This window comes from Pseudonaja textilis, chromosome 16 (assembly GCF_049901715.1).
Source record: "Pseudonaja textilis isolate UNSWEBS1 chromosome 16, rPseTex1.2, whole genome shotgun sequence".
NCBI lineage: Eukaryota > Metazoa > Chordata > Lepidosauria > Squamata > Elapidae > Pseudonaja > Pseudonaja textilis.
In genome coordinates, this window is record NC_142005.1 from 3896467 (window position 1) to 3921336 (window position 24870).

At 43.3% G+C, this 24870-nt stretch overlaps 1 protein-coding gene across 2 annotated transcripts in view; it reads left to right on the top strand.

Moving 5' to 3' along the window:
- The window catches only part of NECTIN4 (nectin cell adhesion molecule 4), a 125779-nt gene that overhangs the window by 71120 nt on the left and 29789 nt on the right, over positions 1–24870 (top strand). The window lies entirely within an intron of this gene.

The following is a 24870-nucleotide window of genomic DNA, read 5'->3' on the forward strand; positions in this document are numbered from 1 at the left end:
CTATATACCACTTCACAGAGATTTACAGCCTTCTCTAAGTGGTTTACAGAGTCATCCTCAATCTGGGTCCTCATTTTACCCACCTCGGAAGGACGGAAGGCTGAGCCAACCATGAGCCTGGTGGGATTCGAACTGCCAAACTGTAGGCAACCGGCAGTCAGCAGAAGTAGCCTGCAGTACTGCACTCTAACCAGGGGTGGGATTCAATTTTTTTAACAACTGGTTCTGTGGCTTAGTTGGTGGGCATGGCTTGGTGGTCATGTGACTGGCTGGGCATGGCCAACTCAACATCACTCACATTGAGGCACGCCTCTCCTCGCCTGGCCTCTCATGACTGTGTGGATGCTGCAACAGTCGTAAGTGTGAAAGACAGTCATAAGTCACTTTTTTCAGTGCAATTGTAACTTTGAATGGTCACTCCACACGAGCAAAGTACCAGCAAAGGAGGGGAAAAATACTCCAGAGAAGTTCCAGAGACAGGAAGTCTAGTCCTGCCAAGAATGTACTAAGGGTTAACAGAGAGGCAGTTTCTGTAAGCAACCCCAGAATGTTTCCTTCCTGCCTTCCTTACAGGATTAGGGCAGTATTTTCTTCTAACAACCGGTTCTCCAAACTGCTTAGAATGTTAACAACCAGTTCTAGCGAATAGGTGAGAACCTGTAGAATCCTATCCCTGACTTTAACCACTGTGCCACTGGGGCTCTTACACTGGAATCCTGCTATCATGTCACACCTAATTCTTCTTTTCTCTAGACTAGCTGGACCCCAAACCTGCAGCTGTTCTTCACATGGTTTAATCCCCAGGTTTAGTCTTCTCACACCTTTTCTTACCTGGGTTGACCAGGTCCATTTCACCAGGACACCTGTTGGCTCCAATCACAAGTGCAAATTGCTTTGTTTGATGGTTTTATTTTATTCTGCTTTGGGAAAAAAATTACAGACTGATGACCACAACTGAGCTCAAAAAATTCATGATGCTATGTGAGTTTTGCCCTCATTTTACAGCATTCTTTGACTTCGTTGTTGAGGGAATCACTGTAGTTGTTAAGTTACTAACCCGGTCATTAAGCAAACCCAGATACCCCATTGGCTTTGCTTGTCAGAAGGTCACAACCTTGGGACACAGGAATGGTCGTAAGTATAAGTCATTTGCCAAGCGTCTGAATTTTGATCACATGATCATAGGGATGCTGTAATGGTCGTAACTGTGAAAAATGGTCATAAGTCACTTTTTTCAGTGCCGTTGTAACTTCGACTGGTCACTAAATGAATGGCTGTCAGTCAAGGACTACCCTGTTGTGCATTGTGCACCTTTGTTGACAGCCTTGGCACCGATGAAAGACGGAGACAAACTGGCTCCGTTTGCACTGGAACAATTTCAGCTGATTCGGCATTTGGGAATATTCTGTTTTAGACTGAAATGCAGACATTCAGAATTCACCATATGGATTGTCATACAGTTCAGTTGCAATTAAAACTTTTATTAGGAAAAAAAAGTCAAGAAAAAAAACAAGGATACCTCAGTGAATGGTAATGATATTTAAAGAATTCATACTTTTAGAATGTATTATTTTCCTCCCAAAATGTAAATGGTATATTTATTAGGCAAACTGGGGGAAAATGCATGTTTGAGACTTCTGCAGCAAAATACACGGGCATGCTAATACGATTCTTAAAACAACATTTTCCAAGCGTATGCTCAAAATTTAGAAGCAATTAAAATGGGCTTCATATTTGCAAAAAAAAAAGGGGGAGAAATTAATGGTAAGGATTAGCTCCTCCCAAATAGTTTTCTTTCATGTTCAAGTGCTTCTGAAATCCTGGCAACTTTCATTCCCATTTCTAATCTCAGATTTAATTCTGGAAAGTTCAGAACTGGGATTCAGCCCTGCAGAAACACAGAGGCATTCCTTGAAAACCACATAGAGACAAGAACATACTGGTCCACATAATTCAGAATAATTAGTATATGCTGTTGTATGTTGTTCAATCGATATAACCCCAGTGTGTCTGTCTGTCTGTCTGTCTGTCTGTCTGTCTGTTCTCTCTCTGTCTCCTGTCTGTCTGTCTGTCTGTCTGTCTATCTATCTATCTATCTATCTATCTATCTATCTATCTATCTATCTATCTATCTATCTTTTATCTATCATCTATCTCTTCTCTCTCTCATTTATCTATCTATCTCTATCACTTATCTAGAGCCATGGTTAGGATGGAGTATTGTAGGCTGACTACAGCCTACAGTTCGATCCTGACCGGCTTGAGGTTGACTCAGCCTTCCATCCTTCTCAGGTCGGTAAAATGAGGATCCAGATTGTTGGGGCAAGCGGCTGACTATGTAAATTGCTACGAGAAAGTTGCATCTATCATCTTTCTTTCTCTATCAATCATGTATCTATATTCTGTCTGTCTGTCCAGCTAGCTAGACGTTATCATCTACATTATCTGTCCATCTTCCTTCCTTCCTTTATTCCTCTTTCTTTCTTTCTCTCTTTTAATTCTTTCATTCTTTCTCCCTTTCTTTCTCTTTCATTCATTCTCATTCTTTCATGTATTCTTTTTCTTTCTTTCTCTTTCTTTTTTCTTTCTCTCCCTATCATCTATTTTCTGTCTGTCTGTCCATCCATCCACCCATTATTAAATTTATTTGCTGTCTATCTCACCATGGGGCTACACTGGGTGGTATCCATCCATGTATCCATCCCCTAGCTGCCTAGGGAATTCTAGAAGATGAAGTCTACCCCTCCTCAAGCCACCAAGTGAGGACACTATTCAAGACTCCTTAGTCATCCTTGTTGTTTGTCACCCATCAGTCCTCCTACCATCCCACCCCAATGCAAACAATTCTTCCTGTCCGAGGGCCATCCTCAATCTCCGACAGAAATTTTGCCTCAAAAGGTTGATTTCTTTGATCAGAGAAATGATAAGATCTATGCTTATTTCTGACTGGAAACTCCTTATATATTTTGGGCATGAAGCAGGGGGAATAAAGAAAGATCCTATGATTTATGGCTCAGAGATTAGAAAAAAATAATAGGAAAAAAGAGAGAAAGGTTTTCTTGTAACCATAAAGTCAAAGTCATGTTGTATTTGTACTTAGAATGTTTGCAAAGAAAATCAAAAGCTACTTCTATGTCTTTTCATTCTTCCTCTTTCACTTTTAGTTCTCTTCTTTCTCTTCTTAAAAACTTGTAGTAAATTATAAAATAACTAAAAACTCTCTATTCTCTTTCTCTCTCTTGCTATCTATCTATCATCTATATCTATCAATCATCTATTTACCATCTGTCAATCATCTATCATCTATCATCTATCTATCTATCTATCTATCTATCTATCTATCTATCTATCTATCTATCTATCTATCATCTATCTATCAAATATCTATCATCTATTTATCTATCATCTAACTTTCATCTATCTATCTATCTATCATCTATCTATCTATTTATCATTTATCCATCTGTCTATCTGTCTGTCTGTCTGTCTGTCTGTCACCCACCCAGCCGGTTTCAGAGAGAGACTGGCCCGAGGTCACCCAGCTGATTTGGTGCCCAAGGTAGGACTAGAATTCACCATCTCCTGGTTTCTAGATATATGTGAGAGAGCCAGTTTGTTGTAGTGGTCAGGCTAGAAACCGGGAGACGGTGAGTTCTGGTCCTGCCTTGGCCACCAAACCAGCTGGGTGGCCTTGGGCCAGTCTCTCTCTTTCAGCCCTAGGAAGGAGGCAATGGCAAGCCACTCCTGATAAACCTCACCAAAAAAATCTGCAGGGACTTCATAGAATAAACTCTGCCCCAAGTGGGAGGCTCCGCCCATTCATCCAACAGGCATAAGGAGGGTAAGACTTGAAGACCTCCAAGGTCTCTTCCCAATCTGTTATTCTTTTATACCACTTTGTGTGTGTGTGGGGGGGAGGCAGGATATGATCTAGGAATGCTTCCTGGTGGGCAGTCGGGGGGGTGGAGACCAAGATTTGATAGCAGCATTCCAAGTATTTGAGGGGCTGCCACAAAGAAGAGGGGAATCCCCTAATTTTCCAAAGCACCTGAAGGCAGGAAAACAAACAATGAATTAGAAACTCATCAAGGAGAGAAGCAACCTAGAATTAAGGAAAAACTTCCTAACAGTGAGAACAATTAACCAGTGGAACGGCTTGCCACCAGAAGTTATGGGTGCTTCATCACTGGAGGCTGTTAAGAAGAGACTGGACAGCCACCTGTCAGAAATGGTGTAGGGTCTCCTGCTTTAGGAGGGGGTTGGGCTAGAACGGGTCGCCAACCTTTTGGAGCTCAGGGACCACCAAACTCATCATTTTAAATCCCGTGGACCAGAGACCCTGGGAAAATCCTCAAAAAAGTCTGCAGGAAAACTCCCCACCCCGTGTTGTTTACTTAGGATCGCAGAATATTGTCTCCAGCTCCGTTCTCGGGGGTGTGGGGGAGAGACTTTTGGCTTCGTGCAAGGAAAGCAGCAGAAGCTGCAGAAGTCTTTCTTTCTCTCCCCCAAAGTCCACCAGAAATGAGTCTTTGCCGGCGCAGCCTCTTGAAGCAGGATGCCTTGCAGGGTCCCAAAGTCTCATTTCTGGCAGAGTTTGGGGGAGAAAAAGAAAGACGTTTGCTGCTTTCCTTGCGTGCAGCCAAAAGCAGAAGAAGACAGAAGTGGAAAGAAGCAGCCCGGTGGCCAGGCCAGGTGTGTGGGGCGAGTGAGGTGAGTCCCCCCCCTCTGCCCTTTCCCCGCTCCCCTCACTACCTCGTGTTGTGCGCAATGCAAGTAATGCAAGCCTTGTGTTCCCATGGGCCATGTGGGTGGCGCAGCCTTGTGTTTCCGCACAGCCTGGGTTAATTGCTTTGGGGGAGACATTTCTCTGTGGACCACCAAAATTTTCTCATGGACCACCAGTGGTCCCTGGCCCACTGGTTGGCAACCACTGGGCTAGAAGACCTCCAAGGTCCCTCCCAGCTCTATTGTGATTGATTTATGAACAACACATTTGCCCAAATTTCCACATTTTCTTAGGAAATGAGCAAAGTTTATCTTCCCAACTCCTACAGTTTATCTGAATATACAGGGATTCCTCAACTTACAACCATCTGTTTAATAGCCGTTCAAATTTACAACGGCACTGAAAACATGACTGATGGCCTTTTCTCACACTTACGACCATGGCAGTGTCCCCCCAGTCACATGATCATAATTCAGATCCTCGGCAGCTGGCTCATATTTATGATGGTTGCAGTGTCCCAGGGTCACATGGGGAAGCCAGATTTGCTTAACGACCGTGTCACTAACTTAACAACTGCAGAGATTCACTTAATAATGGGGGCAAGGGAGATCGTAAAACGGGGCAAGGCTCACCGAACAACTGTCTCGCTTACCGACAGAGATGTCGGTCTCTGTTTTGGCCATAAACTGAGCACTACCTGTATTTCTGGATTGTCTTGCTATGCATATGTGCTTGATATAGAGCGTAGATCCTTTTTTCACTTACTTGTAAATTTCTCATTTCAGTCCTTTTTGGGGTTGATTTAGAAATTCTGACAACTCCATTTGTAAACAGTTTGTTATCTGATTTCTTAGTGGTTTGATGTTTACTTTAAAGAGGAAAAAAAACATAGTAAAATATGAGTGTATTTTTACAAGCATTTCTCCAGAAGAATGCTCTTTCGTCTGAGATTTTTCTGATGTACACATATTTTATGGAGCATTTCCACCAAATAATCTACCTTATTGCTGCGTTCCTAAACCTTGGCCGTTGTCATGTGGGAGGACTTCCCAGAATTCCCCAGCCAGCTAGCTGGGGGATTCTGGGAGTTGAAGTCCACCCATCTTACATTGGCCAAGGCTAAGAAACACCACCATGCAATAATTGTTCAGAATTGTTGCTAATATAAACGTTCATTGCAAAATGGGCCTAAGTGAAACTTTCCAAAGATCGCGAAATCTTTTACTGAATCAAGTGACTTCTATTTATTTATTTGTCAAGCAAGTAATAGATAATAAGTATAAGTATAAACATGGTTATGAATACATGAAATGGATACGAATAAAAACAAGAAACAATAGGACAGGGACGGTAGGCATGTTGGTGCGCTTATGCACACCCCCTACAGACCTCTTAGGAAAGGGGTGAGGTCAATAGTAGACAGTCTAAGGTTAAAGTTTTGGGGGGTTGGGGAAGAAACCACAGAGTCAGGTAGAGTATTCGAGGCATTGACCATTCTGTGGCTGAAGTCGTATTTCCTGCAATCAAGCTTGGTGCGGTTGACCATGAGTTTGTATCTATTGTATGCTCTTGTGTTGTTATGGTTGAAGCTGAAGTATTCATTGACAGGTAGGACATTGCAATGTATGGTTTTATATACTATACTTAGATTGGATCGAAGGTGGCATAATTCTAGGTTGTTTAGGTCTAGAATTTCAAGTCTGGTGGCATAAGGTATTCTACAACGAGTAGAGGAGTGGAGAACTCTTCTTGTGAAATATTTCTGGACTTTCTCAATTGTATTAATATCCGATATGTAATGCGGGTTCCAGACTGATGAGCTGTATTCAAGTATTGGTCTAGCAAATGTTTTGTATGCTCTAGTCTAGTTAGTAGTGTGATATTACAAGAGAAAAAGCTACGCAGGATTAGATTAATAACTCTTAATGCCTTTTTGGCTATGTAGTTACAGTGGGCTCTAGCACTTAGATCATTAGAGATGAGAACTCCAAGGTACTTAAAAAGGTTTTGACCTTAACAAATGGTGTAGGTTCTCCTGCTTGGGTGGGTTGGAGTAGATGACTTACAAGGCCCTGTCCAACTCTGTTATTCTGAGCCATTGAACTTGGGCAACTCCAAAGTCACATGATTTGGGTTACTTGGCCACCATTTGCAATGGTGGCAGCATCCTGGGATCATATTGCTGCCATTTATGAACTCCCCAGCTGGCATAATCAATGGGGGGGCGGAGCTGAATTAAATTAATAACAGAACAACAGATTTGGAAGGGACCCTGGAGGTCTTCTAGTCCACCCACCCCACCCACCCCGAGCAGGAGACTGTGATTCGGCTGTTGTGATTTCCTTAGCAAACCACAGTGATTTGCATAACCAGTGGCAGAAACGGTGGGAAATCGAGCATGACTCCCTTTGCAGCGACCTCGCTAAGCAACGGAAATTCTGGTCATAAGCTGAGGACCAGCTGTACTTTGAAGCTGCCCTTTTGAATGAATTGCGTTCTGTGCGGAGATTCCCAGAGGTAGATCCTTAGCCAATAAAAGCAAATATGTGTAGCTCAAGGTTGAACCGTAGAACCTTGGTGCTCTCCGGGCTGGGTGGTTTTCTTGCAGACGTTTCATTACCCAACTAGGGAACCTCATCAATGCCAGGAGGAGGAGGAGGAGGAGAAGGAGTACTGTGGGGTCCTTGGTGTTCTCTAAGCTTGGTTTTTTTCTTGGAGATGTTTCATTAACCAAACTAGGTAAGATCATAAGTGTTAGTGCTAGTACTAACTAGTTAATACAGTTGTCCTCCTCCCCCTCCTCCTCCTCCCTGCATACCCCACTCCCTTCTACACTGATGAAGTTATCTAGTTGGATAACAAAATATCTGCAAGCAAGCCCCCCCAAGCTCAGAACACCAAAGACACCAGAGTTGTGCTCCTCCCCTCCACACACCCAGGGGTGGGATTCTACCGGTTTGGACAGATTTGAGCAAACTGGATATTAAATTTGCATTCGGTTCCCCGAACCATTAGTCGAACCGAGCAGCTGGCCCCACCCACCCCTCCCAGGAGTCTCCACGCGGCCCATTTTTGATGCAGGTAAGTGCAGGGGATGCACGGAGGCTCTGGGAGCGGGGAAAATGGGCCTTCTGAAAATTCTGGTAGGCCACACCCACCATGGGCGCGCACACCCAGCAACCGGGCAGCAAACTGGTTGCTGGGATTTTTGAATCCCATCCCTGCACAAATCCCTCTCCCTTCTAGCACTGATGACATTATCTACCTGGGCCAAAGCCAGAAAGCACCAGGCCACCCGTCCCCCTCCCCCCCCCCCCATTCTCCTCCCTCCCACCCCCCCCCCTACCTGGGTCACAAAACGTCTGCAAGGAAGCCATTAAGCTCAGAAAGCACCAAGGACCCCACGGTCTTCCTTTTCCTCCCCCCTCCTCCCATTCTCCTCCCCTTCCACTCAACACACCCCTCTCTCCCTTCTAACACTGATGGCGTTCCCTAGCTGGGTCATGAAACGTCTGCAAGGAAACTCAGGGAGCACCAAGGATCCCCTGTGGATCCGGAATGCCCGATCTGTTCCTGGTGTCTCCCAGCGGCAGGGAGGGCAATGGGGTTCTCCCGCTGCCCGAATGGCTCTGCCAATCCTTTTCCTCAGTGAGCCTTGGGCGCCCTGCTCTGCTCTCTTGGCACGCTCCTTGCATGCCTGCTGCAGCTCCCTGGGAGGAACAGGTTTGGCAAGGCGAAGCTGAAGGAGGCGGCCCGGTGCCCAGCTGGCGGGGTGGGTTGGATTAAACCTTGCAGAAAATGACCCCCGAAAAATCTGGTTGGGCTGGTTGGGTCTCTTTCCTCCTTTCTCAGGTGCTCCTCCCCGGGGGCCAGTTTCAAGAGTGACATGGCATTGGGTGTTATGATTTGCTCCGCTCACGCTGGGTGGAAACCGCTGCAGGCAACGGGATGGCCAGCCAGCAGGACTGGCTGCAAAAGCTTATTTTAGCACCTGGGCGAGGGAAAGGCTTCTCTCCCCCAAAATTTGGGGTGAAAACTAGAGAGTTTTGAAGAAAAAACAACAAAAACCTCCTTGTTGGGAGCAGAGACAGAGGCTGATGCAAGCTTCATCTCAAGGACGTGGTTCATCCAAGAAAGGATTTCGACTGGTGGCTTCACATTCTGAGCTGGGCTGGGCTGGGATTTGAAGTCTTGAAGATTGTTTCGTGCGGGGGTCTCAGAACTTGGCAACTTTAAGACTTGTGGACTTCAACTTCCAGAATTCTCCAGCCAGCTATGCTTGGGAGTTGAAGTCCATGAATCTTAAAAGTTGCAAAGCTGGCTGAGGAATTCTGGGAGTTGAAGTCCACAAGTCTTAAAGTTGCCAAGTTTGGGGACCCCTGCGTTAAGTGTTTCTCCACTGTGGCTGCTTGTGAGGTATATGGGGAGGAGGAAGACTGTGGGGTCCTTAGTGCTCTCTGAGCTTGGTGGTTTTCTTGCAGATGTTTCATTACCCAACTAGGGAACATCCTCAGTGCTGGAAGGGGAAGGCGGTTTATGGAAAGGAGGAGGAGAAGGAGGAGGATTGTGGGGTCCTTAGTGCTTGCTGAAGTTGGTGATTTTCTTGCAGACATTTCATGATCCAACTAGGGAACATCTTCAGTGCTAAACAGAGAGCCATTCAAACCCGATTAACTTTTAGCACTGATGATGTTCCCTAGTTGGGTCATGAAAAGTCTGCAAGAAACAACCAAGCTCAGAAAACATCAAGGACCCCACAGTCTTCCTCCTCCTCCTTTCCAGCGCTGATGATGTTACCTAGTTTGGTAGTGAAATATCTGCAAGAAAACAAGCAAGCTCCAAGAGCACTAAGGATCCCACAGTCCTCCTCCTCCTCCTCCTTGCAAACCCCTCTGCCTCCTAGCATAGATGATGTTCCCTAGTTGGGTGATGAAACATCTGCAAGAAAACCACCAAGCCCAGAGAACACCAGGGTTCTACGGTTCAACCTTGAGCTACACGTATTCTCTTATGGCGTATTTGACATCCTTCCGACACAGCTGAAATCGGTTTTGCCTTAGCCTATTGTGCAAACTGAACCTTTGCAACCTGCTCAACAAACCCTGGCTAAGAAAAACAAAACAGCAAGCAAACTCACTTGGCACAGCCATGCCAAATCTCAATTTAATTGCTGCCAAATGCTACAGTGATGAAGAGGCTTGAGGAGGTAGCTTGAAAGGCTGGGCTCCTGCTAGTTAACTTAGTGACTGAATTAATCTTGTTCCTGGACTTGCATAATAGTTTGAATCATGAACCAAGCCAACAGGCTGGGATTGCATAACAATCTGCATGTCAGAGAGGTCTCCCTCTCAGGAAAGTTCTTCTTACCTCCAGGTTGGCTCTTTGTTTTATATAATCTTCCACTTGTTGCTTCTTGTCCTGCCTTCGGGTGCTTTGGAGCAGTGGTCACCAACCAATGGGCTGAGGACCACTGGTGGTCCATGAGAAAATTCTGGTGGTCCACAGAGAAATGCCACCCCCAAAGCAATTAATCCCGGCTGCACAGGAATACAAGGCTTGCGTCGCTTGCATTGTGAACAGCACGAGGTAGTGAGGGGAGCGGGGAAAGGGCAGAAGGGGGAGCTTGCCCCACTCGCCCCATGCGCCTGGCCTGGCCACTGGGCTGCTTCTTTCTGCTTCTTTCTTTTTCTGCTTTTGTCTGCATGCAAGGAAAGCAGCCAAAGTCTTTCTTTCTCTCCCCCAAACTCTGCCAGAAATGAGTCTTTGGGACCCTGCAAGGCCTCCTGCTCCTAGAGGCTGCGCCGACAAAGACTCATTTCTGGCAGAGTTTGGGGGAGAGAAAGAAAGACTTCTGCTGCTTCTGCTGCTTTCCTTGCATGAAGCCAAAAGTCTCTCCTCTCTCCCTCTCTCTCTGAGAATGGAGCTGGAGACGATATCCTGCGATCCCAAATAAAGAATGATGATTGATCAGTAGGAAAATAGGGTGGGGAATTTTCCTGCAGAATTTTTGGGGGGATTTTCCCAGGGTCTCTGGTCTACGGGGTTTAAAATGATGAGTTTGGTGGTCCCTGAGGTCCAAAAGGTTGACGACCCCTGCTTTGGAGAATAGGTGGACTCCCCTCTTCTCTGTGGCAGCCCCTCATATACTGGAAGACAGTTGGGGAAAACCTATTAAACCTATTGAAGGCCTGGAGACTAAAACATATGAAGAACGGTTGCAGGATTTGGGCTTGGCTAGTCTAGAGAAAAGAAGGACCAGGGGGGACATGATAGCAGGATTCCAGTATTTGAGGAATACTGGAACATGTATGTGGCAAAGAAGAGGAGGGGGGGTCAACTTATTTTCCAAAGCTGCGAAGTTGCACTTAGAACCAGGCGTCGCTTTGCCAAAATCCTGGTGCCTGCAAGGCCAGAATGCTCTGCCGATGAACAGCTAACCTGGCTCTTCCGTCCTGGGGCAGAGGCCTCTAGGGTACTAAACAAGTGTCTTGATTGGAAAGAGATAGCTGTGGGTGTTTTGTTTTCAGAGAGTTATTTGAAGTCATTTGCACTCGGTATTTATTTGTCGGGGTGCCATTTTGGAGGGAATTTGGACCTTGGAATAGCCTGCACCAAGGAGATGCTGCTCCTTCGAAAAATGGGCCCGGCTCGACCTAATTCTAGGTTTCATTTCTTGGGGTGCCTCTTTTGAATGGGATTATGTCACCGACATAAATATTTTGGTTTCATTACTGCCTTTTGGAAAGTGGAAGGATTGCTGAGTCGGTGAGATTTAATTGGCTTGTTTGCATGCAGGTGGTTCATTTTTTCCTCCCCTCCCAATCTCTCAACTAACAAATCTGAAGTTTGCATTTGCTAAGGTTTAATATTTTGATATATATTGGCTTTCTTGGGGGATCAAAACACCTGCAGCAGACTATTGATTATGAGGCTGATAATAATCCATTATCTGGTTCTAGTTTGTTGTTTTTTTGATGCAACCGTCATAAACATGAATCAGTTGTCAAGCATCCGAGTGTAAATCCCTTCACCTTGGGGAGGCTGCAATGGTCATAAGTGTGAAAAATGGTCATAAATCCACTTCTTCCAGTGCCGTTGTAACTTTGAACGGTCACTAAGAGAATTGTTGTAAGTCAAGGACTACCTGTACTTGTAGACACATATATATTCAGCTTTTGCTGTGGAGAGAAATGGCGTTACTTAAAAATAGACTTGCAGCAGGTAAAGATTTATATATATATACATACATACACACACATACATATATATACATATATATATATATATATATGTATGGTATTCAGCTTCATTCGGGTATTTTCCCACGTCATTGTAGTTGTGGTTTTAAAGTTGCAGCAACGTTTCGGCAGAATCTCATCTGCCATCATCAGGCTTCTGTATTGTGTTCGTCTGTGAGTCAGGCTTTTACAGTGGTTTCAGATTTAAATTTGGGGCAGCCTATTGCTGTGCCAGAATGGTTTTTTCTTCATCCTGATTGGTTGGGAATCTTGGTCTGTGTTTATTGGTCTTAGAGTTTGCTGTGTTCTGCTTGATTGGTGTTTCTAATATCTTCTGTCTGTTTTGTGGCTCTTTTTGTATCTTGATTGGCTGGCAACATTGTGTTCCTTTATTGGAGGCCTTTTGTGCAGCTTGGCTCTGGGTAAATGGATGGCTATCATTTGTTAAGAAGCTAGATTTCATCTAGGTGCCTGGTTGGGGTATGTTTGAGCTGGGGGGGATCTGTTTGTGCCCAGGTGTTTGCCTGGCTAGTGGTGTGGAGATTTTTTTGTTTGTGAGTGCAGGCTTCTAAATGATTGACAGTCTGGTGGAATCATCTCTTCTATTCATGCTTTCAGGTCTTTTACATATATACATACACATACACATACACATATACATACATACATACATACATACATACATATATTCATAAATTTTCACGGGTACAGGTATGTAGGTCTCGGTGTGTTCGGGTCTCTTCCCGTGTAAGATTAAGAGTATCTTGGTGACGTTTCGGTGAGGTCCCACTCGCCATCCTCAGGCTGGTGCTTTCTGCTTTGTGCCAGTGCAAGCAGTGTGTGATCGGAGCTGCCGTCTCTTTATAAATACTGGGGGGGAGGGGCTGGTGTACTGGGCTGGTTGGCCGCGCTGCTGCCTCTTGACTGGTTGATGGAGTTGATGTTGGTATAATGGGCTGTGTGATGGCCTTGTGAGTTTTGTTGTGGAGATATCCTGGATCTTGTGCTGTAATCTCTTGGGTCATTTGTTTTGTAGTGATCTTTTTTCCATTAGCTTCCCGTGTTTTAACGGCTTGGGTAATGGATTGTGTGATGGCCTTGCGAGTTCTTTTGTTGTGGTATCCTGGGTCCTGCGTTGTGATCTCCTGGGTCGTGTTTGTTTTGATCTCTTTTCCATTAGTCTCCTGTGTTGTAACGGCTTGGGTAATGGGTTGTGTGATGACCTTGTGAGTTTTATTGCTGTGGTATCCTTGGTCTTGTGCTGTGATTTCATGGGTCGTTTGCTGTGTTGCAACTTCTTGAGTTCTTGTGGTGTAATTTCTTGAGTTTTCTGGTGTGATATCCTGAGCGGGTGGCTGTAATGTAGCATTCCGGGTTTTGGTCTGGCTTCGAGTTTGGAGTCTGGGTCTGTGTTCTTGGCATGTGTCAGCCCATTATACCAACATCAACTCCATCAACCAATCAAGAGGCAGCAGCACAGCCAACCAGCCCAGCATACCCACCCCCCCAGTATTTATAGAGAGACGTCAGCTCCGATCACACACTGCTTCCACTGGCACAAAGCAGAAAGCACCAGCCTGAGGATGGTGAGTGGGACCTCGCCAAAACATCGCCAAGATACTCTTAATCTTACATGGGAAAAGACCCGAAAACACCTACATATACATACATACATACATACATACATACATACATACATTTGTTTTCTTAAGTTTTCGCGGGTATTTATATGTATGGTATTCAGCTTTGTTCGGGTATTTTCTCAGGTCATTATAGTTGTGCTTTTAAAGTTGTAGCAACATTTCAGCAGAATCTCATCTGCCATCATCAGGCTTCTGTATTGGGTTGGTCAGGCTTTCACAGCCGTTTCTGTTTTAAATTTGGGGCTAGCCTACTGCTGTGTCAGAATGGTTTTTGCTTCATCCTGATTGGTTGGGAGTCTTGGTCTGTGTTTATTGGTCTTGGAGTTTGCTGTGTTCTGCTTGATTGCTGTTTCTAATATCTTCTGTCTGTTTTGTGGCTTTTTTTGTCTTGATTGCCTGGCAACATTGTGTTCCTGTATTGGAGGCTTTTAGTGCGGCTTGGCTCCGAGTAAATGGACAGCTATCATTTATTAGGAAGCTAGGTTTCATCTAGGTGCCTGGTTGGGGTGTGTTTGAGCTGGAGGTATCAGGGGGGGTCTGTTTGTGCCCAGGTGTTTGCCTGGCTTGTGGTGTGGAGTTTTTTTTGTTCGAGAGTGCAGGCTTCCAGATAATTGACAGTCTGGTGGAGTCATCTCTTCTATTCATGCTTTCAGGTCTTGATTGGCCAGATCTTGGCCAATCAAGACCAAAGGAAAAAAAATGCTACAAAACAGACAGAAGATATTAGAAACACCAATCAAGCAGAACACAGCAAACTCCAAGACCAATAAACACAGACCAAGACTCCCAACCAATCAGGATGAAGAAAAAAACATTCTGGCACAGCAGTAGGCTAGCACCAAATTTAAAACAGAAACGGCTATGAAAGTCTGACTCACAGACGAACACAATACAGAAGCCTGATGATGGCAGATGAGATTCTGCCGAAACGTTACTACAACTTTAAAAGCACAACTATAATGACCTGAGAAAATACCCGAACAAAGCTGAATACCATACATATAAATACCCGCGAAAACTTAAGAAAACAAATATATATAAGTGAAATACTACTCAGGCATCATCACAAAATCTCCAGAACTGTAAAGCCTACAAACTTGAAATTTGGCCCATAGGTTCCTCTTGGCTTCTAGGGGCTCACTAAGGATTTTTCAAAATAACCATCAGAGCATTAGTATTATCCTATATTATTATTATTAACGCGCTCTGATGCTAAGGAGTTCTACTCCCCCTCCCCACCTGAAATCTCTTCCAAATGCAAAACACAAGCAGAGGAGAGGAGTTTCAGTTTCAGTTTCAGAGCATCAAGCAGCTTTAGTACACAACAGTTGAGCTAAGCCCAGGCTCCTTGCTGTCTCCTTGCTCACACAGCAAATACTGTTTCAGTTTTCAAAGAGCCCTCAGCTCTCTCACGCACTGACAGGATGCTAGCCAGATGAATACTGATGGATGCTGGTAGGCAGAGGCAGAATTTTTTTCCCCCAAAACTAAGCCCGACCACATAGTTTCGCAGCGAAGCACGGGTATAGAGCTAGTTGTAGAAAGAGAAAACGTAAGAGAGAAAAGTAGAAAGAGAAAACGTAAGTATAGTTTTTTAACAAATTTACCATTAAAAAATAAAAAGAAAACAAATTAAAAAGAGAGAGAGAAATACAGATTAGAAATCTAACTTAAAGAAACTAATGTAAAAAATGACAGTGCTCCCTTTCTCGAGGAAAGCCTTGTAAGACCAATTTTTTTGTCCTCAGGTCAAAAAAGTCAAAATGGCCCCCAGAACTGTGCAGGGGAAGCTCCGCCCCTTTTCACACATTTCTATAGATGGGTAGAGCTTTGATCATGCTGCCTTTGTGATTTTCTTGACCACACCCACAGATACCCCCATGATAATTCTGATTGGTCTTCCTGTTTTCCGTGTCACAGGGCATTGTGGGAACCATGATCTGATGGTTGTTGTTTTTTGTCCTGTGGGCCATGGCCTGATTCCGGTTCACATGGAATGATTATGGTTTTTTCATCATGGCTTATGATTTGAGGTCAAAGGGAGCATTGTACACAAGCCAAGCGTGCCTAGAAATGCCGTAACTTGGTTTTCTCATGCGGGAGCACATGTTTTGCATGCCAGATCCCAGGTCCCCTCCCTGAGATGGCTGGGTAGGCAGGGCATCCTTAAAACTGGTCTGACTTGCTAAGGGGAGTTTCGGATTTTTTCCCAAAAAATAACAAACTTTTTTTTTTTGCAGAAAAAACCACAAAACAAAAATTCCTGGGTTGTTTTTTTTTTTTTCAAATATAATCTTAAAGAGCAAGAAGTCAGGTGGAGGTCTGCTCAGGTTTATTTTTATTTTTTGTGAACCTGGAATTTATTCTGTCTGTCTGTTCTGCATCAGTTTGCAACTTTTAAAAAAGTAGAAATGGGGATTCAGATTAGTGCATTGCTTTCTGCCCCCCTGTTATATACATTCAATGCACGTTTCACTAATATGCACAATTTACTGCATTTTCTGTGGGAAATCGTCAGTTTAACAACCATTTTTAAATCACCTTGTAGGACCAAAAATAATATATTAAAAGAAAAACAAAAAAAACAAATCAAGACTTAAGAGGTCACTTGAAACTTCCACAGCTTGGTTTTATGAGCGGAGAAGTCCGTAAAATCATTTACTTCAGTTCATAAGAAAATGTATATTTTTGAAATTCAGAATTAAAACAACACCTTACATTTCTAACTGAGAAGCATTTCCAGGGATTTTAGATGGAAACTCTTCTCTATGGTGTCAGGAAAGGTAGAAAGTGGCTAGAATTGTACTGCTTTTTAATGATGATTAGTTGAACAAATTATTGTAATGGTGAGGGAATTTACCTGACATGGTAAACTGAACAAGCCATATGCTATATAAAAGTGAAAGACGCATCATCACAAAATCTCCAGAACCGTAAAGCCTACAAACTTGAAATTTGGCATGTATGTTCCTCTTGGCTTCTAGGGGCTCACTAAGAAATGACCATCAGAACCTTAGTATTCCCATTATTATTATTATTATTATTATTATTATTATTATTATTATTATTATTATTATTATGCTCTGATGCTAAGGGATTCTACTCCCCCTCACCACCTGAAAAGAAATCTGCTCCAAATGCAAAACACAAGCAGAGGAGAGGAGTTTCAGTTTCAGTTTCACAGCAGCACCAAGCAGCTTTAGTACAGAACAGTTGAGCTAAGCCACGCCCAGGCTCTTTGCTGTCTCCTTGCTCACACAGCAAATACTGTTTCAGGTTCCAAACAGCCCTCAACTCTCTCACACACTGACAGGACGCTAGCCAGATGAATACCGATGGATGCTGGTAGGCAGAGGCAGAATTTTTCCCCTTTATTTTCCTCCACAAAAACTAAGCCTGATCATATAGTTTCGTAGCGAAGCGTGGGTATTGAGCTAGTGCTACATATAAACTCAATTCTTCTTTTACTGAAAAATCTGAGGTTCTGTTCTGGGGTTTTCCGGTTTAAAGAAATCATGATCTATAAAAGGCCATACTTTGATTTGGGACTAAGCTCTGGAGATGGTGTGTTTCATCCTTGACCAATCTAAGATGCATGGACTTCAACTCACAGAATTCCTCATCCAGCATGCTTTCAGGGTTTCAGGGACTTCAGGGTTTCTCAACTTTGACCATGCTCAAAAGTTGGACTTCAATTTCCATAATGTCATAGGCAACCTGGTTTAAGATTTTATTTGTGTATTTATTTAAAGGAATTTAAATTGCCTTCTATTCACACATGGTGACTCAGGGCAGCTTATAGAATATAAAACCCCATATAAAACTAATATTTAATATAGTAAAATAATTTAACCCCCGGCTCCAGCGACAACACATCACACAAGCCCTTTGATGGTCTCCATCCCGCTCTGGGTTCCCCAGGCCCGCTGGCAGAACCAGGTCTTCAGCGCCTTCTGGAAGAGAATCAGAGTGGGGGCCAGTCTAATCTCTGGGGGGATGATGTTCCAGAGAGAGGGAGCCACCACAGAGAAGGCCCTTCCTCTGGGTCCCACCAGGTGTATCTCCCTCAGGGATGGGACCCTCCTTGCCTCTGATGGGTCAGGTGGATGTGACCGGCAAGAGACCTGAGGTCCCAAGCCATGAAGGGTTTTAAAAGTGACAACCAGCACCTTGAATTGCGCCCGGAAGCAAATCAGCAACCAATGCAGCTCCCACAGGAGAGGTGACACGTGCACACCGGGGTCTGCATAAAACCATGCAGACCGCTGCATTTTGCCCCAACTGGAGCTTCCAGATGCTCTTCAAGGGCAGCCCCATGTAGAGCGCGTTGCAATAATCAAGATGGGAAGTGATCAGGGCATGAGTGACTGTGAGTAGGGACTGCTGATCCAGGAAAGGGCGTAAATGGGGCACAACCCACAGTTGTACAAAGCCCCCCCCGGCCACAACCGCCACCAGGAGTCACGAGTCCAGGAGAACCTCCAGATTATGCACAAGGTCTGTTTGGGGTAGTGCCACCCCATCCAAGACCAACGGTAGCAAATCTCCCTGAGCCAACGAACCCCAAACCCAGAGCCACTCGGTCTTGCCAGGGTTTAGTTTCAACCCGTTGCTCCCCCATCCAGCCCCTAACAGCCTCCAGGCACTGTGAGAGGAAGGACACGGCATCACTTCACTCACCACAGGGCCAAGACAAACAGCTGAATATCATCAGCATATCGCTGATGTGTGAACTTTAGTGCGTCTCAGCTTTGAACTCTTAAGACGTGTGGACTTCAACTCCTAGAATACCCCAACCAGCCTGCTGGCTCTGGAATTCTGGGCATTGAAGTCCACACGTCTTAAAAGTTGCCAAACAAGGGAGTAAGGCAGGGATGCCCACTGTCACCCCTTCTCTTTATTCTTTTTTTTTTTTAATAAAACAATTTATTAGTTTTAACAGTTAAAAACAGCCAACAATACATATACAAATAAATGAAAGAAAAAAAAAAGAAAGAAGAAAAGAAAGACAAGAAAAGATTGAAAAGAAAGGAAAAAGAAAGAAAAAGAAAGAAGGAAAATTAAAAACATTCATATTTATTTTACAGTTTGCAAGATCTTTTTTTTTTATTATAGCCTTTGATTTATGTCATATATACACCTATTCTATACATATATCACTATCTCATTATTATCAGTTAAAACTTTTCTCTTATGCCTTATGATATATAATTTATCTATGATTAATCCAATTATACCAACAATTCCAACTATCATAATATTGTGAAGTATCTTTGTTTTTTAGTGCCAGAGTCAGTTTGTCCATTTCTTCTCTTTATTCTTACCTTAGAAAACGTATTGAAAAACATTAGCAAAAATGTACAAATCAAAAGGGCTTTAATTAAAACGGAGCATTATAAGGTACAGGCATTTGCCGATGATATAGTATTTTTTCTGGAAGATCTAGAGGATACGGGAGTAAAATTAATAAAGGAAATAGAGGAATTTGGCAAGGTCGCAAGTCTTAAGATTAATAAAAACAAAATTATTGACTACAAATTTAAAAGAGAAGCAAAAAAACGAATTAGAAGGAAAATTGGGAATGCAAAGTGTGAAAAGGGTAAAATATTTAGGCATTTGGTTAACAGCAAGATGCTCTTCTATCAAAAAAGGTAACTGTGACAAATTAATAATACAAATCAAAATAGAATTAGAAATGTAGGGGAAATTACAGCTTTCACTACTGGGGAAAATTGCAGCAATTAAAATGTCTGCCCTACCAAAAATACTATATCTTTTTCAAACTGTACCAATAAGATTGGATAAAACCTTTTTTAGAGAATTAGATCGAATAATAAGTAAATTTGTTTGGGATGGGAAAAAAGCCAGGATAAAAATGAAATTGTTACAGGACAAAAGAGAAAGGGGTGGCTTTGGACTCCCTGACTGGAAAATGTATTATCAGGCTGCGGCTATGGTATGGATTAAAGATTGGATCAGCCTGGAAAATAGAAGATTATTGTCGATAGAGGGTCACGACTTGCAGAGAGGGTGGCATAGTTTCCTATGGGATGGGAAATGTAAACAGCATGCATATTTTCAGAGACACATGATTAGTGATTCATTAATTCGGACATGGAACAAGATTAAAAAAATCATTATACTAAAATACCGAATTGGTTGTCAACTATGGAAGCATAAATCTACCCAAATGCAATGGATCTGGGGAAAAAGAGGAATTACAAAGACTTTATTAGATACACAAGGAAGATTAAAAACGAGACAAGAATTACAGCAACAAAATATAAAGATAGATTGGTGGCCATACATGCAAATTCAGGCGAGATACCAGAAGGACAAAGAACAATTTGGTTTCTGCATGGGAAAACATCAATTAAATAAAATTCTACAAGAAATGGAAAAGAAAATGATTCCAAGAATACATAACTTTCTACTAGATTTTAAAATGGAAGAGGAGGTGGTCAAAGAGACGATGGTGGTATGGGCGAAAAATGTTGGCCACAATATAGACCTGGAAAACTGGGAGAGAATGTGGGGATCAAATTACAAACTAATTACATCCACAGCATACAAGGAAAATCAATACAAAATGTTCTACAGATGGCACCTTCCCCCGCTAGGTTGGCAATAATGTTTAACTCAGACCCAAATTGTTGGAAATGTGGAAAAGAAAAAGGCACTTATTTTCATACCTGGTAGACATGCCAGGAAATGAAAAAATATTGGAATACAATTAGACAATGGATAGAAGAAATCACTAATCAGAAAACTGAATTTAATCTGGAAACTTTTTTATTAAGTATAATAACACAAAAATGCAATAAAACAGATAGATATATTATGTTACATATATTAACAGCTGCAAGGATTTCGTACACACAACTCTAAAGGAAAAAAGGCATGGTTATAAAAAAAAATAATATATTGTATAGAGATGTACAGGCTAACAATGAAAATAAAAGACAGAGAAGATTCAATTTACTATAGGGCCTGGGATGCCTGGTATGAGTAGTTTAGAAATAAAAAGAAAATAAAATGGCAATTAGGAAAAGAATGCGGGAATATGTAAATATGTAAATATACCATGGAGAAGATTGATATGTAAGGATAAAAGATATTGATTTATAGTAAGAGTAAGATGCAATGGTAAAGGAATAAGTAAATTCATACACTGAAAAATGTGAGGGGAAGCAAAAGATGTCTTGATGTTGATAACAGTGTATAAAGTTTTATTTTATGTTTTTAAAATTTGGAAACTTAATAAAAAAAAAAATTAAGTTGCCAAACTGAGAAACCCTATTCTGTTTTGTTCTGTTCTGTTCTGTTCCATTCCATTCCATTCCATTCTCTACTCTATTCCTCTACTCTACTCTACTCTACTCCATTCCTCTACTCTACTCCACTCCACTCCATTCCTCTACTCTACTCTTCTCTACTCCACTCCACTCGTCTACTCTACTCTACTCTACTCTACCCTACCCTACCCTACCTTACCCTACCCTACGCCACTCCACTCCATTCCATTCGTCTACTCTACCCTACCCTACTCCACTCTACTCCATTCCACTCCATTCCATTCTACCATGTTCAGAAGTAATTCAGTGCTCAAAGCTTGATGGGGTTGGACTTTTAAAATTATACAAAACTGATTTGAGTTTGCAGAACCGTTACTCATGGTTTGTTTATTTATTTGTTGTTTTATTGTATCACTAGCTGCTGAGGTTTTCTTTTGCCTAGGGATAAATACACATAGAAGTAAATAAATAATGCTCGTCCATTGTTGTGACTGTGTTAACAGTATGTGAACATGTGTCTTTTTTTTTTACATCCAAACCAAGATTCTAAATTCATCCCCAGGGAGTGGCAGAGAAGTTGAAGCCAAGACGAGATTCCCCTAAGCCAGCTGCTAAAGGACTACTGAGTCCTGGGGATTAATATTATTTTAAAAGTTACCCACATAATGGTTTTTGGGGGGCTGAGTCAGACACTTTCTGTTTGTGAACCTTATTAGCTTAAAAGAAATATTTGAGGTTTGCGTCAAAGATTCGGCATCATTTTTCAGAAATAATTCAGACTTCTGAAAGCCAGGGATTGTTCATCTCTGAATCATAGTCGCTGGGGTTTTTCGAGAAAAAAATTGGACAGCCATCTGTCCAGGAATGCAGAAGGCAGTGGTGGCTAACCTTCTGGGGCTCCTGTGCCAAAATTGCATGCTCACATGCCAGCACCCAGAAGGCAATGCATGCACCCACCCATGCCCCCTGCACATGCACACGCAATACCCCCCTTACCTGCACTGCACCTCTCAGGTGATTTTTGGCCCATTTGAAGCCTTTTCGGCCTTCCAGAGGTTTGAGGACAGCTTCTGCAGCCTTTGCAGGCCAAAAAATAGGCCCGTTTTGTCACTTTGGGTATTACAGGAAGTGACAAAAATGGGCTTATTTTTTGGCCTGCAAAGGCTGCAGAAGCCTTTCTCAAACCTCTGGGGGGCCGAAAAAGGCCTCAAACCAGCCTCAAACCAACTGGGAGGCGCATGCATGCGCAGTGAGGTAAGTTTGCCTGCGGCTTGCATGCCGTCACAAATGGCTTTGTGTGCCATCTGTGGCATGCGTGCCATAGGTTCGCCATCATGGGTATAAGGACTCCTGCCTTGGACAAGGGGCTGGACTAGAAAACCTCCAAGGTCCCTTCCGGGCCTCTACAGGTAATCTTCAATTTATGATCATTTTGAGCCCCAAATTCCTATTGCTTAAGCAAAAAGTTGTTAAGTTTTGAGTTTTGCCTGACTTTATGACCTTTCTTTTCCCGGTTCTTAAGTGAGTCATGGTAGTTAAGTTAGTATCAGGGTTATTAGTGAAACTGGCTTCCCCTTTGACTTTGCCGGTCAGAAGGCCGCAAAAGGGGATCATGTGACCCCCAGCACACTGCAACCCTCATAACTATGAGCCAGTGGCCAAGCGGCTGAACTTTGATCATGTGACCGTGAGGATGCTGCAACGGTTGTTAAGTGTGAAAAACAGTCATAGGTCCCTTTTTCAGTGCTGTAACTTCGAACGGTCACTAAATGAATTGTTGTAAGTTAAGGACTACCTGTACTAGAGAGAGAGAGAGAGAAAGAGGAGGAGGAGGAAAGGAGAAAGAAGAGGAAGGAGGAGGAAGAAGAGGAGGAGAAGGAAAAGGAGGAAGAAGAGAAGGAGAAAGAGGAAAAAGAAAAGAAGAAGAATCTTTTAATCCCGGTATGAGGAAGTTGTTCAGTGGCCATAACTGTTTCCCGCTGACTTTGTCATAGCCGGCTTGTGTTTCCTGGCATGGATCTCAGGGCCCAGGCGCAGGTTGGCCAGGTGTGAATAAAGAGCCTGAATCAGGATGGGGACGCAGACGGCCAAGAAGGAAGCCAGCTCCTCCTTTGACGTGTGTACGTGTGTTTGTGTGTGTGTCACTGAGTGCCCTTTCTTTCTTCCCTGGGTATTGTGTTTTGCACGGAGTGGAGATTCCCAAGCAAGGGAGCACATACCAAGTTGATGATGTGGAAATAGAATAGAAATAGAAATAAATAGAAGTAGGAATAGAAAAGAAGAGAATTGGAATTGGAATAGAATTAGAGTAGGTAGGGACCTTAGAGGTCTCCTAGTCCAACCCCCTGGGCAAGACTCCCTAACAGGGGCGTCCAACTTTGACAACTTTCAAGTCTTGTGGACTTCAACTCCCAGAATTCCCCAGCCAGCTACGTTGGGATGAGGAATGCATGACTCAGCCCCAAAGTAAATTCCTTAAAGAATGTACAGGCTGTCCTCGTTTAGTGACCATTCGAAGTTGCAGCGCTGAAAAAAAGGGACTTAGGACCGGTTTTCACACCTACGCCTGTTGAAGCATGTCCGTGATCAAAATTCAGACGCTCAGCAAACAGCTTGTATTTATGACTGCCGCAGCATCCCACTGATCCACATTTGCGACCTTCTGACCAGAAAAATACATGGGGAAGCCAGATTCACTTATCAACTGGGTCACTAACTTAACAACTGCAGAGATTCGTTGAACAGCTGTGGGGAGGAAAGATTTTCAAATGGGGCAACACTTCCTTAACAAGCATCTTGCTTAGCAATGGAAATTTTGGGCTCGACTGTGGCCATAAGTATAAAGAGTGTGGGTCCTACAACGCTGCCCTGGGGGATACTGCTGTTAACTGGAGCAGGGTTTGATACAGCGTTCCCTATTTTTACTACTTGTTGCCTGTTTGACAGGAATGCAGTAATCCATTTATGAAGGGATCTGGAAATGCCGTAAGGGTTTAGTTTTAACAGTAGTTTGACATGTAACACTGAATCAAAGGCTTTGCAGAAGTCTATGTAAATTGCGTCTATTGCTTTACCCTGGTCAAGTAGAGTAGTCCATATGTTTTTACAGTGTAGGTGTTGTAGGTTGAAGGACAATTTTTTCCTGAAACCAAATTGTTTTTTGGAGAGTAGGTTGCTTGACTCTAAGTGGAGAGTGATGAATTGGTTATTGATTGATTCCATGACTTTGCACGTGACAAAACAAGCTTAGGGGTTCTGCTATGGCAGAGGAGAGCTTTTTTAAGAAGAAAGTACATAATCCATCGGGGCCAATATTCTATTCTGTTCTGTTCTGTTCTATTCTATTCAACTGTATTTTCTCTTCCCTTCCATTAAAAAAAAAAGAAATAAATCCACTTTCAGGGGCTGCTGGCAGAGACTGGGATTTTGCAAGGAGCCCGTGTGATGTGCCACTCCTGCTGGTGTTGTGCTGAGGAAACGATGGCAGTCTTGCAGGAGGGAGGGGAGGGCAGGGGGAAGGGAGGGGCAGGGTCTGGACAAGCCGGGACAAATCTTCAGCACCTGTGCAGGCAGGTTGAGCTGGACTCCTGGGCCCGTCCACTTTCCTGGGTTCATGCAACTTGTAGCTGATTTGAGAAGAAATTCTGAGTTGAAGGTGAGGCTCGAAGGAGAAGGAGATACAGAAGGGAGTGTTATTCTAGCCTTGCGCAGAGGACCTCCAAGATCTCATCCAGCCCCATGATTGTATGATTCTATGATCTCGGGGAGGGGGTTAGACTAGAAGACCTCCAAAGTCCCTTCCAGCCTCATGACTCTATGAACTTGGGGAGGGGGTTAGACTAGAAGACCTCCAAGTTCCCCTCCAGCCCCATGATTCTATGATTCTATGCACTTGGGCATTCTTCTGCTTTCTATCCATTGATTGATTGATTGATTGATCTACCAGTTATCAGGATGGACTGGCCCAT